The 16,111-nt window shown below is 44.8% G+C and overlaps 1 protein-coding gene across 1 annotated transcript in view; it reads left to right on the top strand.

Moving 5' to 3' along the window:
* Positions 1–10,197: 10,197 nt before the first annotated feature.
* OSGIN2 (oxidative stress induced growth inhibitor family member 2) overlaps positions 10,198–16,111 on the top strand; it is a 28,072-nt gene continuing 22,158 nt past the window's right edge. The window contains exon 1 of the mRNA XM_088471519.1: positions 10,198–10,449. The gene's annotated coding sequence lies outside the window, so the exon portion shown is untranslated. The remainder of the gene's footprint in view (positions 10,450–16,111) is intronic.

The following is a 16,111-nucleotide window of genomic DNA, read 5'->3' as shown; positions in this document are numbered from 1 at the left end:
ACAGTGCTTAAGTGCGTCAGCACTCCTCTCCTAGTGTTTCCCTGGTGTGCCACCCCGCAGTACAAAAGTGCGTCCACACGCCATCTTCCTATGTATTCCTTGTGTGTTTACCTGTGGTGCTAAAGTGCGTCTGCACGGCATTTCTGGTGAATCTTTCTAGTGTCATTCCCTGTGACAAGAGTGTGTCAATACCTTATTCCTGGAATACTCTCAAGTATTAACTCTCAGTGTACTCCTAGTGTAACAGTGTCTTTGATAGGCACTTCCCTTGGGCCATTGATATCTTGAGCCTCCATTCCCATGGATCTTGGATACCTGGTCAAAGGACCGTGACCTGCCTGCAGGGTGCAGCTAAGCCCATATCCCGCTTGGAGGGGTCACTGGCAGGTTAGACTGTGCACCATTGACCAGGTCTCGCTAACATCCAAGATCTGTGGACGAGGAGTTCTTGTATCCAGGTCTTTCACCCCAAATCCTTCCAAAACTAGATCACAACCCCTTAGTAGGGGATTTTACCCTTGCGAACTTGACACTGGCCTTGCATCCAGGTGATAACGAAATTGTATTTTAGGTTTATCTACCTCCTCTCCAGCACAACAGGACCCAGATAAAAAGCAGGAAAAAGTGACATAATCACTGATGTTTCTTGTAGAAATGAGATTTAGAGAAGCCCAGGTCATTTCTAACACAGCATCTCGTAGGGTCGATTCAGTAAGGTGCGAGGACGTAACTTAGCTTCAAAAAAAGAAAGTATGTGGACTATAGTTTTATTATCCCTTTTAAATTTTTCTTAATTTGCAATATGTGAGATATATATAGATGCACTATTCTATTCTTGCACCATTTTTTTTCTAAATCTTGTTTGTAGCACATATAGGGCCTGATTCAGAGGCGGTCGGAGGATGCAAGCGGTCGCTCAGAAACTGGGCGGCCACTTGCATCCTGACCGCCCGCCTCTGTTGCGGTCGTTAGGCTGTGGGTTAACACCCACAGCTCTAACGACCGCTCGGGTGATGGTCGCGATGGTCAGAGACCATCGCGGCTTATGACGAGACCCTAGGGTAGGGTCTCACTTGTCGTAAGCCCCGGAGAGCTTCTGGCTCTGTCAGAGCCGGAAGCTCTCCACTGGCATCACTAGTGATGTCAGTGGGGCCTCCCCCAAACGGCAGGTGTTCCCATAGGAACGCCTCTGTTTGGGCTGCCACCCCCCCGGCCCGCCTTCCAAACGGGGCGAGCTGTCAATCAACATCGACAGCTCGCCCCCTTTGGAAAGAGACCCACTACGACCAGCGCTGTCGGTCGTAGCGGGTCTCACGCATGCGCACGAGGGAGCCGGCTCCCTTGTGCACATGCGCACTGGCAAAACATCGAGGCGGCCGTGCGGTCGTAGACCGTACAGCCGCATCTGAATAAGCTCCATACTGCTTATATATAAACAGTTTAGGGTATATGTAATAGGTTCTGATTCCTGGAACCGGCGTGAATTTAAAGCGGCAATTTGTTTTAAGGCAAAACCAGGTTGGTTTTGCATTGTGTCTATATTGCCAAAATCACGCCAGTTCCAGGAAATCAGAACTTATTCCATACTGCTTGCCCTTTTACCTAACAGCAATTATATTTATTACAAATGTTTTGGGTACAAATAACGCAATTGGGCTGTCAGTAAGTACCCAGATGAAAAAGGTTGAGAACCACTGCCCTAAAGCAATACAAATAATGCTAATTGTAGAGATCTTAGAGCTTGGGGAAGATTTTTGGGGAACCCCATGAAAAATAAAAAGAATGAATAAAAAGAACATGTGGATTCAGTGTTGGACTGGGGCATTAAGGGCTCACCAGGGGAATGCAGTGCTACTGGCACATGCTTAATGGGTGTGGCCAGCCACCACAGGGGGTGTGGCCAGTCACTACAGAGGCTTCGTCAAACATTGGTGAGGACAACACGCATACTACAGGGTATGGACTGGGTCCCTATATAAATGAATACTGATAGTTCATGCAGTATAATCTACCAGATTATGCACTTTAGTGAATACAATACAGTCCAGGGAATGCAGTATAACATATCTATAATAATAATAATAATCTTATTACGTTTTTTTACAACTACAATCTCCGTTTGAATTATGCAAATTTTTTTTTTTTACAACATCTTAAACATCAATAGAAATACTGAAAATAAATTTGCTATGTTTTAAATGTTATTTTCACATCTGTAACCCATCAACTAATTTTGATAGTCAGGAGGGCGAATCTTGTTTTAATTTATATAGAAACTGTTGCTCTTGCTTCGCCAGTTAACTGACCCTCTAATACAGTAACAATGTATAATCCGAGTGCACAGTCTAAAACCTGACTTTAGAGGAGGGCCCTTTAAGATGTAGGACCCACCAGGGATTTCCCCTGCACCCCTGTGGGCAAGTCCAGCCCTGTGTGGTTTTCCCATTCATAGACTTGCCAAATTATTAATGTCATATTTTTTTGCTTGTTCTAATGCTATCGTGCCCAAAGTGAAGATCACACTTGTACTTCGGTTCAAATAAGGATCTGGTAGGATATCGAGATTGGCCTGGTTACTACAGTCATGTATGGTGCATGGTTACAGGTACAGAAAACAATGCACACATACCTGATGCATCTGAACTATAAACAAGCTTACCCACATGGAGTTTGGCCCTGATTCAGGAACTTATTTGGGACGCCCTCCCACTGCTCTGCCCCAATCCTCTGGTTTTGCCACCTCCAGGCACCTAATTAATTGTAAGCTTGTGAACAGGGACCTCTTACCTCTTTGTCTGCCTATTAATTAGGGATGTGCAGGCTCGGATAGGTTCGAGTTTGCATGCCGAGTTCGGATTTTTCCCTCCAAAAAAACGGAACTCAGAACGAGGCAAAACGTCATCTTGCATGGACAAACATCATCACTCCTGGACTTTTGTCCAGGTATGATGACGTTTGTCCATGCAAGATGACGTTTTGCCTCGTTCTGAGTTCCGTTTTTTTGGAGGGAAAAATCCGAACTCGGCATGCAAACTCGAACCTATACGAGCCTGCACATCCCTACTATTAATACCCAGTTTTGTTTCATTACTGTGTTTGTTTTCCATTGTAAAGTGTTATCTTGGCATTGTTTAAATAAATGTAAATTATAATAGAAATAGTCTTATTAATAATAACAAAATGTGGGTGTTTCGCTCAGTGGAGCACCTTGAACTCCATGCAGAGGCAGTTATTCCTTGGGCCTATGCAAAACCTATCCTTCCCTAAAATAATCTGCCGCTGCCTGGCCCCCAAAGCAGACTGAGACCCATCTACTTTGTGTTACTTCTGACTGAAATGCACCAATGGTGTAACTAATGTACAGGTAACAGTTTTTGAAGCATAAATACGGGACATAAATTCTAATAATTTGAGCTATTACCTAGACTTTAGCTGATCCCACAACCTGGACTAGTAAAGGTTCTTTGGCAAGTTATGTGATATTCACCTGGAGCTGATAATAAGGCATTGTTTTAACTGTGGTTATTAGGAATAGTATCAGTTCAGTATACAGGTCAGTATAGATGCGCATGCCTGATAGTCACATGGGGCAGTGTGATCAGAACAAGGTCAAGTGTTTGTTATATTCAAAAAATGTAAGTGATGGTCTGGGCATGCGGAAGAGATCTTTTCCACAAAGGATATTTATTCACTGGTACAGCATTTTTCCATAACCACTGCCCTGGCAAGTCCTCGGTGATACATTGCCATGGAGTTTTCTCCATGAGAATTCTTAGTGGCCGCAATAAAAACAGGAATACTGATAATTAAGCTCCTACATAACTTGAGTGCAGCTGGGTCACCCTTGGACATTCTGGCTGGCACAGTTCCTCTTTTCTACTCAGAGCTGCTACTGAACCCTAAATGTACACCACAATTACCTACTCTCCTGGAAGATGCTGATTTTTTGGGTAGTCCTCTGAACCAACGGAAGCGTGGGTGGATCTTCCACATCCTGCCCATTTCCTAATGAAGTGGCCAGGATGGGGAGATAATACCTGGAATCGTCTGTCCATAGGGAGTGGGTGGGGCTCAAATGAAGCGAATCGCAGAGCAGGGACTAATTACGTAAACAGAAGCCACCTCCACCAAAAAGGTCAGCTGCTGTAAGCAAGTATGCTGTAACCGCAGGTACAGAGTGAAGGGGGGGGGTATTCTTACCCGGGCTTGTCTGAAGAGCCCGGTCAGTTGCACATTGGGCAGGGATGCCTCTCTCCCTACCCCAGTACACAGAGCCGGCCCTAGCCAATTTGGTGCCCTAGGCAAGATTTTGCCTTGTGAACCCTAGCAGGTAATCCCACCACACTACACTCTTCAAACACTCTCCCCCTCCACCTCTTCACACATGATACTAAATTTTCACTTACCTTTTAGATGTTCTTTCCTTTTCTTTCTTCCTCTAGAAGTCTAACATAGGGCACAAAATTGTGATTCATTTGCCTCCATTTTAACAAATCTATTACACCTCTCTAGACAGATACATAGCTACATATATATATATATATATATATATATATATATACAGTCAGGTGCATAAATATTGGGACATTGACAGAATTTTCATATTTTGGCCTCTATTCACCACCACAATGGCTTTGAAATGAAACAAACAAGATGTGCTTTAACTGCAGACTTTCAGATTTAATTTGAGGGTAATTACATCCAAATCAGGTGAACGGTGTAGGAATCACAACAGTTTCTATATGTGCCTCCCACTTTTTAAGGGGCCAAATGTAATGGGACTATCAACTCATGGACAGGTGTGGGCTTTTCCCTTGTTATTTCATTATCAATTAAGCAAGTAAAAGGTCTGGAGTTGATTCTAGGTGTGACATTTGCATTTGGAATCATTTGCTGTCGACTCTCAATATGAGATCCAAAGAGCTGTCACTATCAGTGAAGCAAGCCATCATTAGGCTGAAAAATCAAAAAACAAACCCATCAGAGAGATAGCAAAAACATTAGGTGTGGCCAAATCAACTGTTTGGAACATTCTTAGAAAGAAAGAACGCACCGGAGAGCTCAGCAACACCAAAAGACCCGGAAGACCACGGAAAACAACTGTGGTGGATGACAGAAGAATTATTTCCCTGGTGAAGAAACACCCCTTCACAACAGTTGGCCAAATCAAGAACACTCTCCAGGAGGTAGGTGTATTTGTGTCAAAGTCAACAATCAAGAGACTTCACAAGAGTGAATATAGAGGGTTCACCACAAGATGTAAACCATTGGTGAGCCTCAAAAACAGGAAGACCAGATTAGAGTTTGCCAAACATCTAAAAAAGCCATTACAGTTCTGGAACAACATCCTATGGACAGATGAGACAAAGATCAACTTGTACCAGAGTGATGGGAAGAGAAGAGTATGGAGAAGGAAAGGAACTGCTCATGATCCAAAACATACCACCTCATCAGTGAAGCATGGTGGTGGTAGTGTCATGGCGTGGGCATGTATGGCTCCAATGGAACTGGTTCCCTTGTATTTATTGATGATGTGACTGGTGACAAAAGCAGCAGAATGAATTCTGAATTGTTTCGGGCAATATTATATGCTCATATTCAGTCAAATGTTTCAGAACTCATTGGACAGCGCTTCACAGTGCAGATGGACAATGACCCGAAGCATACTGCAAAAGCAACCAAGAACAAGCAGGAACTGAAGACATGAAATGAAACAAACAAGATGTGCTTTAACTGCAGACTTTCATATTTAACTTGAGGGTAATTACATCCAAATCAGGTGAACGGTGTAGGAATTACAACGGTTTCTATATGTGCCTCCCACTTTTTAAGGGGCCAAAAGTAGTGGGACAAACTAAACAATCCTAAATCTTACTTTCACTTTTTAATACCTTGTTGCAAATCCTTTGCAGGCAATTACAGCCTGAAGTCTGGAACGCATAGACATCACCAGACGCTGGGTTTCATCCCTGGTGATGCTCTGTTTTCTTGTTTTCTCCGGGTTGGGTATGAAATTCCGGCTGTTCAGCCGCCGGGTGAAATGCCAACGCCGGAAGTAAGTATACTAACTCTACCCTTCTCCCCCACTAACCCTAACCCTCCCTTAGGGGTGCCTAACCCTAAAACTCCCAGGGGCTGCCTAAACCTAACCCCTTTCCCTAACCACCCCTTCCCCTAGCCTAACCCATCCCTTCCCCTAGTCTAACCCTAACCCTCCCTAGAGGGTGCCTAACCCTTCTGCCCCCCGAGGGTGCCTAATCCTAACCCTCCACCCCCGCGGCTAACGCTAAACCTGTTCTTGCTTACCTTAGTTCGGGAAGCTGTCTGTCGGGATTCCGTAGGCGGGCTAAACATAGGTGTCGGGATTTAGACACCTATCTTTAAGTACTAAGTCGGGATTTCGACAGACGGTTTCCCGTGCGTCGGTATTCTAACTACATCCCGTTTTCTCCAGCTCCTGGACCGTCCTCGGACTTAATGGGCGCTGAGCTGCTGATGGAGGCGGAGCCATAAGGTGTGACTCATGTCGAAGCTGGATAATTGGCTGAGACAAGATCAGTTTAAAATTGGATCGCAGCGACGCCATCTTGCGACTGACCGCAAGACGCCATCTTGGAAATGAGATCGCAAGATGCCATTTTGCGAATGGCCGCCCAAGCGCCATTTTAGATAAACTCACACTTTAGTACATGTGGCGATATTACTATTAGCATCATGCGATTGCATCTTTCACCATTTCTCATACACACATTAATACGCACAATTGCGCTGTTAACTAGTCGCATATTAGCGAATGCCTTGGTCATGCACACGCATCTGCCCCAAGTTAGCTAGCGTCTTTACATCAAACCCCACATACTCAAACATTACATATTCACATACAAGGTTCCATAAGCTTTAAGGTATAAGATTCAAGTATGCACATTTATTATAATTGCTATGAAATAAAGATTATTTTGTAACTAAGGTTTTATACGTGATAAGTAAGCCATGTTTGGTATTGTACTGATGCGTACTCTCTCAACAGTATTCCGGTAACATCGATGTAGAGTTCGCAACATGCATTCTCAACTTATGGACCGCAGAGACTTCAAGCAACAAAATGTACATTATATGACCAACTGTTAGGATTTGCATGAGGCGGGAAACCAGAGACCACCAGTTGTTAGAAGCTGGGCTGTGTCTATTTGAACCAACCTGTTAGATGCCTTGTAACATATGCCCTCTCCTTTAGGACCAATGGTATTAGCAAAAAACTTCTCTATTGTGTTGTTTTTTTCTGGGGGGTATAAATATGTGTGCTCTGACGCTGGTTTCTGGTCTTCGTGCTGAATGCTGATTGACGGGGTTTCTTGCTGATGCCTACATCTGGTCCAGAGCGCTGCGTATGTATAACTGTACTTGGGTCTGTATAATTCCTTTGCGTTAAATTGTACTTAGATCATAGCGTGTAACTGACTGTACTTTTACTTGAATAATACTTTGTGCTTTGGAACCACAAGTTCTAGGACTGGAGTCTTTATTTACTGTATGACTGCATACGCAAAATAGCGTCATCCTTAGAGGTTATAGGCAGAATATCAGAAGGTATAGGCAGGAGTGTATAGAGGTTCTAAAGCAGTATCGTTACTCATGAACGCCACAAAAATGCTCATGGGAGGAGTGGCTGCGCCTGGGCATGCGTAGCATGCACTCCTGCGTCCATTTTGCTTGTAGCCAAAATAAGCTTCTGCATGTGCAGAAACTCATTCTGGCCACTGGCAGATCGGAGCTGAGCTCCGATTATTGTAGCCAGTAACTACCGCTGTCACTACACCACTGGCCCCTAGGCTTGGAAATTGGGATGCCCATTTGCCTATAATGCCTATGCCTAGGGCCAGCTCTGCCAGTACACGCTACTGTGAGCTGGGTTGTGGAGGGTCCAGGGAGGCTGCAGCTGTCTCCTCTCTCCCTACATAATGTGCCGCTGCGCTGTTATAAAGCGGCCAGCAGCAGCAGTACTAGGCAGGTAAGAAGTGTTACGGGGCAAGGGGGTAGAAGGGTGTTTGCTCTTACTGCCCCCTCCCTACACCCTCTGGATCTGCCCCTGGCTGAGAGAGACAAATCAGTCCCCCTTTCCAGACACACATAGTACTTTCTTTAAAAAAAATATTTGGGAGGGGACGTGGCCATGCCCAGTAAAAGGGCCTGTCCCTGCTCTCAACAGCCCTGTGTAAGCATTCTAAATGTGTGAATTGGAGACAGCCAATCGCTGGTCCCGTATCGATCTTTTGGATCGACACTAAATCAGCATCTTTGTACTTAAGGCCTGATTCAGACCCGCTCGCTAGATGCGTTCGCACGCAGCCAAAGTATGCAAATCCCACAATCGCAAGGCAAGGCATTAGCACGCCCATGTTTTGGCGTGCGATCGCGGTGTGTATTTAGACGCCCACCAGCCTGTCTTAAGATACCCACTTTCCCACGTCCTCTCCAGGAAGTGTATGCAACAATCGGTAACATCGAGTAAAATCGGAACCATACGCAGCACTTGTGTCTGACCATACCCTACCGCAAGCACTGCGAGTGCTGCAGTGTGCAATTCAGCCATGTCACGTGTATTATGACGCTGCGTCTTAATTATGCACGCCCCTGAAACGGCGTTAGGACGCTCAGACACGCCTGCGTTCGCACCACCACACCCCCGTTTCAATCGACCATCCCGTCAAACAGCTTGTCCTGTCACTCATTCTAGTGAACTGGCTATGAACAGCGAGCGAACACTTCCCGATTGTATGGACTTGTTCGCTCACGCGCACTGCGACTTATATGCATGCGCACATTGCAAACATCGTAAGGCTATATGTGAATGCCGCCTAGCGAGCGGGTGTGAATCAGGTCCTTAATACAAAGAATAGTCAGGCAAATAATGGCCATCTTCTGAATCAATGTTAGTTGTGTGCATGCGCAGTTCAAGTGGTAAAGACCACTCGCACATGAACAGGGCAAAATAGACAAAATTACACATGCCAGCATCAAGGTTTTGGGATCGATCTCACCAATACATCAGGCCTCCAGGATTGATTCACAAGTTGTGATCTGTTCAAAAGATCAATCTACAATAGATTCCTATGGATATATTTACTAAAGTGTGGGTTTTTAGAAGTGGAGATGTTGCCCATACCAACCAATCAGATTCTAGCAATCATCTTCTAGAAGGTGCTAGATAAATGATGAGTAGAATCTGATTGGTTGCTATGGGCAACAACTCCACTTCTAAAAACCTGCACTTTAGTAAATATATATTCCCAATAGAATCCATGCATATGGAGTGTCTGTAGGGAACATGGGTCCGGTTGCAGCTCATGTGTCCAAATTGATGTGACCAATAGGGCAAACATCTAGATGGCAGGGAAAACGGTTAGAAAGCCGACATTCAGAATGAGGACAGGATCAGAATGTCGATACCAGAATACCCACAATATATTTTTGTGCTATTTCTAGAGTTGGGCTAAAATATGCAAAAAAAAGTTGACATTCTATTGTCGACCAGGGGCGTATTTAGAGAGGAGGGGGCCTATGCTCACTCACCATCCGGGGCCCCCTCCTCTTTCTCCTGTGGCCGCAACGTACTAACAGGTTCAGTAGACTCCGGGCACTAGTCTGTGCCTGGAGTCTACTGCGCATGCGCAGCTATTTTCCCGGCAACTTCCCTACTGCGAATGTGCAGAATGCCAGGAAAGTGCCCGCTGCGGCCATTTTCCAGGTGTTCTGTGTAACACCTCTCCAGCTGACGTGGGACTTAGGAGAGGTAAGTATTAGGAAGTGTGGGTTCAGGATGTGCATTGAGGGCCCTGCACACATTATATATACGCCCTTGGTGACGACATTATGAACATGCCGACATTTAAACCATGTTGACATTTGACATATTGCTTATCGACCTTATGTCCATGTCGACAGTCTAAATATTTTACTTTCCATACAACACCGGCATGGCAGGGTATGCTGAGACTTGTAGCTGTTACATCACGCTGGAAATTGTGGTGCCTCCAGTCCCAGTTCCTAATCTCTGGGTGGAAGCTCCAAACGTTGCAGTACATACAGATTATTACAGAGGAATCCCATGTATGAGACAATAACATATTTCATTCATCACCAGCAGCCCCCCGGGCTCTGCCAGCCTCACCCCGCCCCACACAGCATGCCTGCTGCTGCTGCTGTGAGACTCCTTCTTCCTCCCCATCCTCGGCCTCTTCTGCTCATTGCTCCCCCACCACGCCCCCACCGGTGACAGACAGCAGCTCCCATCACAGACCGGTGCTCTCCCTCCTCCTCTCCGCCCACCACCTCCCCACGAGCTGGGCTTTATATCTCCGGTCTGGCCGCGTTCTATGCTGGGGGCAGTGCGGCATTACCTAGGGCTCGCAGGGACGGAGGAGGGGGCTCTCTAGCAGCGGCACACACCGGGTAAGAGACGGATGAATGGGCGGCAGGGGGGAGGAGGCACTGGTTACATATCCCGGTGCTAGTCACTGCGTCCTGCAGCAGGCTGGCAGAGCAGGTGCCTGGTGCTATACCACCCTGATGGACCATGTGCCAGGCTCCCTGCACCATGCCGGTCTCTGTACCAGGATCCTGCACCCCTGCCACCCTTCCTGTGTAATAAGGGGTTATGCAATATTTGCATTGATGATGAAAAGTCCCTGTAACGACTATATAATGAGATTATTGCATGGCTGCCTATCTCCTGTGAATGGTGGATACTATGCTGTGCTCCATGTATGAGCAGCAGATGCTATTGTGGGGCCCCCTGATTTCCTAGCTCGCAGCCTGCATAGGGAAGGATGCCTCCAGTCTATTGCATCAGAAAGGGAGAATGCTCTATATAATCTTTCTCACATGGCCTCTCTGAAGAGGTTTCAGTGCATGACCATAAGATAAATCAGAGGGGTCACATATTAAACTGGTGGGTGACAGCATGCTGCTTTCTGCTCTATGTACTATTGAAGGTAGTGTTTTAGGAAGGTTATTCTAATTTGTATTTTGTTTTCTAATTTGTCATTTTGTTTTTAATAAATAAGAATTCCAGTTTTTCAAGGTCTTGGGTTTGAATCCCACCAAGGCCCTAACTATGCAAAGTTTCAATGTTGGGTGGGTTTCCTTTGGGTGCTCCTGTTTAATCCCACAAGCATAAAACATACTGGTAGGTTAATTAGATTTTGAAAAAAAAAAAAAAACCTCAGTGTAAATGTGTGTACATGTTGTAGGGAATGGACTGTAAGCTCCGCTGGATAGGGACTGATGTGAAAGACTTAAGTATTGTCTGTAAAGTTCTGTGGAACGTGCAAGTGTAAATAAGGGGTGGTATGCCTTTAAGATGTATTATATAATCCTGTCATTTTGTTATCCTTAACTAAGACCTGTTTGCTTACTATGAATGGTGGGAGTGTTGTGTTCTGGGAACAGATCTATGAATGGACCAGTCTATTGGTCCTAGATGCTGGGGCGTACTGTAGGTAACATTGATAGGGTATTTACCTTCATTGGTCTTGTCGGATGTCTGCATACACCAGTGTACAGTGTGGAAAATGACATACACATAAGTGACTGCTTTGATAAGTAGTTTGGCCAGCAGTGTGCAGAAACAAGAGCTGAAAAATTAGGTTTTTGACCATCCTAACATAAAAACTGAACTTCCAGAGTATTTTGATATGTTGGGGAATAAGACTTGCCTGTATTTACTTTGACTGAACTGTTCTGTTTATGCTGCCGATTATTCAAAAATTAAATGGCTGATATATTTCTATGGAAATCTGATGCATGTCCATAGTCACTGACTTGCAGCAGTAAATGAATTGCCTTTTATTGGGTATGTATAATGATGTACAAATTTGGTTTATTAACAAAACACACCTTCTACAAGGATATTGTGTATTTTGATGTTAATTTGGTTCGGTTTAAAGACCCTTTCTTAATTTTGTCCCGTGAAACTTATTTTTTTAATTATTTGTCTATCTGTGTAATACAGTGTTGGCTAACCTTGACACTCCAGCTGTTATGGAACTACATAACCCAGCATGCACTGCTACAGTTTTGCTATTAGGGCATGCTAAAACTGTGGCAGGGCATGCTGGGATATATAGTTCCACAACAGCAGGAGTGTCAAGGTTAGCCAACACTGGTGTAATAGCTTAAGGTGCATACACACACAACGATTTTTTGTACGATTATCGTTAAACGATATTGTTTAACGATAATCATTTGTAAGAATTGTTCACTTTCTGAGTCAAACGATGAACGATTATTGTTCATGCGCGTTCACGTTTGTAGTTCAGTCAGACTTGTCAACTCAACGATTTTCATTAAGTTAATATGCAAAAATCGTTTGTAGTTCATAAAAATCGTTCATTACATTTAAATGAACATAGTAAATTAACAACTTTAGTAAACTATTTTAGTTAATTTTTTCAAGGTAGAAAATCGTTTACTAAAATCGTTCATTAACTAAATCGTTGTGTGTGTATGCAGCTTCAGACTTAAAGTCCGATTCAGCATCACATGCAACAGCCGCTCTGCGCATTGGGAAATAAATGCAGATTTCCGTTTGTATTCAGAGCTGCTTGCATCTCGTGAGCGCAATGGTCATCGCTCTCCATGTTCATTTGTAGCAAGCCTATCCTCGGTCCAAGAGATCGGTCTGACATTACCTCTGAATACAGACGTGTCCACATACATCTTACTTCCTTGCGTGAACAGCTCTTCTTGCGAGTCTGTTGCGCTGGACGTCTTTTTGTGTGACTTCCCTTTTAAAATGTGTCTTATTCGATGTGAATAGGACGCACAAGCAGCTCCTACTGATTAAAATGATATGCGGCATGCCTATATTCTGTGTGCGGCTGTATCTGCATACTACGTTACATTATCGGCGACTGTGACACTGTAACGTAGCATTTTGCATGCAGACGCAGTGGCACACAGAATATAGGCATGCTGCATATCATTTTAATCAGCAGAAGCTGCTTGTGCTTCCGAATCGCTTCACTTTGCGGTTGAACGCCATTCTCGAGCGGCATATTGTGTCTGTCACGCTGAACTGAATTATGCTCTAGTTGTAAAGGAACACAATCATTTAAAAAATTTTAAAAAGTTGGCTTTAATTAGAGATAAGTGCCCAGAATTCAGTGAAAGATAAAAGGAAAGTTTTTAATTACTTTTGTTTTTTTAAACCTTTAAATTGCTCTGTATTCAGGAACCATTGGAGATTCAATTAGCTCCAGAGTAAAGTGCCCGGAGCTATTCAGTTAGAGGCCTCCAATCAACTTGTGACTAGCTTCAAAGCAGCACTTAAAGCAGATTTCCCCTTGCACCCTCCAGAAGTGCGAGCAATAATCTGTGCTGAGTGCTGTCTCTGGGCTAGTCGTAAGTTGATTGTGGGCTTCTAACTGAATAGCTCCGGGCACTTTGCACAGGAGCAGAGGCCGTGCAAGACTTTGTTGATATATTAATGCAATTGGCATTTCTCAGGTTACCTAGACTATGGACAGAATGATCTGCTAATTAGTGATAAGGTTGTTTATTAGTAATAACTGTTTGGTTTTTAGCAGTAATAAACAGAAGTGTTTAAACTCTCTCTCTTTTTAATTTGGGGGGGTTTAGTAGGTTTTGGCAAGTTCTCAACTGGTCTCTTTTGTACAAGAACTAGCTGGGATACCCGGCATTGCTCAGGTTGATAAAATGGACCTTGCAGTACATCTGCAGCACTCATTTTTTAAATTGCCTCACCTATTACCCCTTTCCATGGCATGGCTATTCTGAAACTAAAGCCGGGTACACACTAGACTATGTGTTTACCCGGCCGACACACGATGTGATGAATGACCTATCGTGTGGTCGATTGACATCGCATGATCTGGTGAACGACTGCACGATATGTGGTTCACCAGCCGCCTCCACAAGCATGGGGTCGTTCATCAAATTGACAGATTGAGCAGCAGGTAAGCTCGATCTGTCGATGTGATAAACGACCCGGTGGGAGCTTGCATGGTCGCTCATAGTGCGTACACACTGGCCGATGTGGACGATATGTTGGCTCGGTCTGCCGGATCGGGCGACATGTCGTCTAGTGTGTACCCAGCTTTAGGGGTTTATGGATCAAGCAGTGAAAAGCATGGAGAAGTGGACCAGCGGAGAAGTTGCCCATAGCAACCAATCAGCTCCTACCTATTATTTTATCGACTGTACTTGATAAATGCTACTTCAAAGCTGATTGGTTGCTATGGGCAAACTGATCCACTTCTCCACACTTTTCACTGCTCGATACATAAACCCCTTAGTCTTTGGCTGTGCTTTAACAGTGAGTGGTCCAGAAAAGGTCCAAACTTTTGAAGGCTGAGATGTGAAAAGAACTACACTTAGGCCCTCATTCAGAGCCGTACGCTCTGAGCAGAGCGCACGCTCTGAGTGAGGGCCGTCCTCCATAACTATGGAGCGTCCTCCTGGACGCTCGTATAGCTGTGGGTCACCATCCACAGCCTATACGAGCGTGCAGTTTGATGGCCGCGATGGTCGTGACCATCGCGACCATCGAAACTGCGTACAAAAGCCTGTGGTTGAGTTTTTCAACCACAAGGCTCGGAGTGATTTTGGCTCTATCAGAGCCAAAATCACTCCCACTGACATCACTAGTGATGTCAGTGGGCCGGCTTCTGACGGGAAGCGTTCCCGTGGGAACGCCCCCGTCAGGGAGGCACGCCCACCAAAGGGGGCGTGCTGTCAGTCAACATCGACAGCACGCCCCCTTTGAAGAGACACTACGAGCGAAGGAAAATCCTTCGCTCGTCGCGTCTGGCGCATGCGCACGACGGAGCTCCCTCCGTCGTGCGCATGCTCAGTGCAGAACATCGACCCACTTGCGAGCGGACAGCCGCTCGCGAGTGGGTCTGAATCAGGCCCTTATTTTGAATGTGGTATACTAAAGGGGGAAAGCTTTGACAAGGAACAGAGAAGTCATTTACACCTGGATAACAATGCAATTTAGGAGAAAATGACCGTGCAGGCAGGCGTATTCTGTGACTGTTTGGAATGGGGTATATCGGGAGGAGAGTGACTTAAAGGACAGAAATCGGTATTGCTTCTCAAATCGCTGCGGTTTCAGAAATCACTGCAGAACAGAAATCATTGCCGAGCAGAAATCTCTGCAGACCAATACTGGAGGCCATGGCATAAGAAAATGTGCTTGGAGGAAGTTAGTAACTGTCAGTGCAGGTGCAGTGTGACAGTTGATCCTCCGACTCACTGCTCTTCCGTTGGAGCTCTGTCTGCCCCCCACTGGTACATATCAGCCTGTGCCTTCAGATCAGTGATGTTTTAGGTACTGAGCGATCTTGCTTAAACAAAAATTTCAAATCTGAGACTCCATGGCCTACTAGGTGGGCAGCATGTAGACGTACATGGCCCTGACGAACTTCAAACCTAGCCAAAAATCTAATCCTGGTCAAACTATACCAAATTTGGTGGAGCTAGGTATACTCTGGAAGTATGGCATGCTTTTTGTCTATGAGCATATAAAGACATTATAACTGTATTAATAGAAATTGCTGAAAGGATACTTTCTTATGTACCTGCTGACAGTTCTAATGGGGTTTCAATCACAGTACATTGAATAGCTGTAACAATAGGATTCATTAACCTATATGGTAAATAAGGTACCTGCTGAGTGTCTCTTTCCCGAAAACCATTTTGCCATGTTGATGAACTGTTAAGGTAAAGAGGACTTTAATATTGCTTGGTGGTTAGCTGTAAACACTAGGCTGGATTTGTGTTGGGCAGGAATAAATATGTATATTGACCTATATACAGAAATAGACATCTATCTTGTGTTGTGCCTGCCCTCTATACATATAGTAATCAACATATTTTTATATGTGCACCAGTCCTATACTAGGCAGAGTGGCATAGACAGGTTGTGATTGAATTCTTCTAACGTAAATCTTGGCCTACCTGGTGCCTCCTTAATAATCTGACTTTGAGCACTTTCAATGTAGAGGAAGACTGCCTTGGGTTCCGATCAGTGGCAACTCTCATTGTGACCATAGAAGCGGCTCCTGTCTATATTAATGTTTGAGAGACT

The sequence above is a fragment of the Taudactylus pleione genome, unplaced genomic scaffold (assembly GCF_031769625.1).
Source record: "Taudactylus pleione unplaced genomic scaffold, aTauple2 ptg000114l, whole genome shotgun sequence".
In the NCBI taxonomy this organism is placed as follows: Eukaryota; Metazoa; Chordata; class Amphibia; order Anura; family Myobatrachidae; genus Taudactylus; species Taudactylus pleione.
The sequence above is the reverse complement of the archived record's forward strand: the minus strand, read 5'-3'. Positions and strand labels throughout refer to the sequence as shown.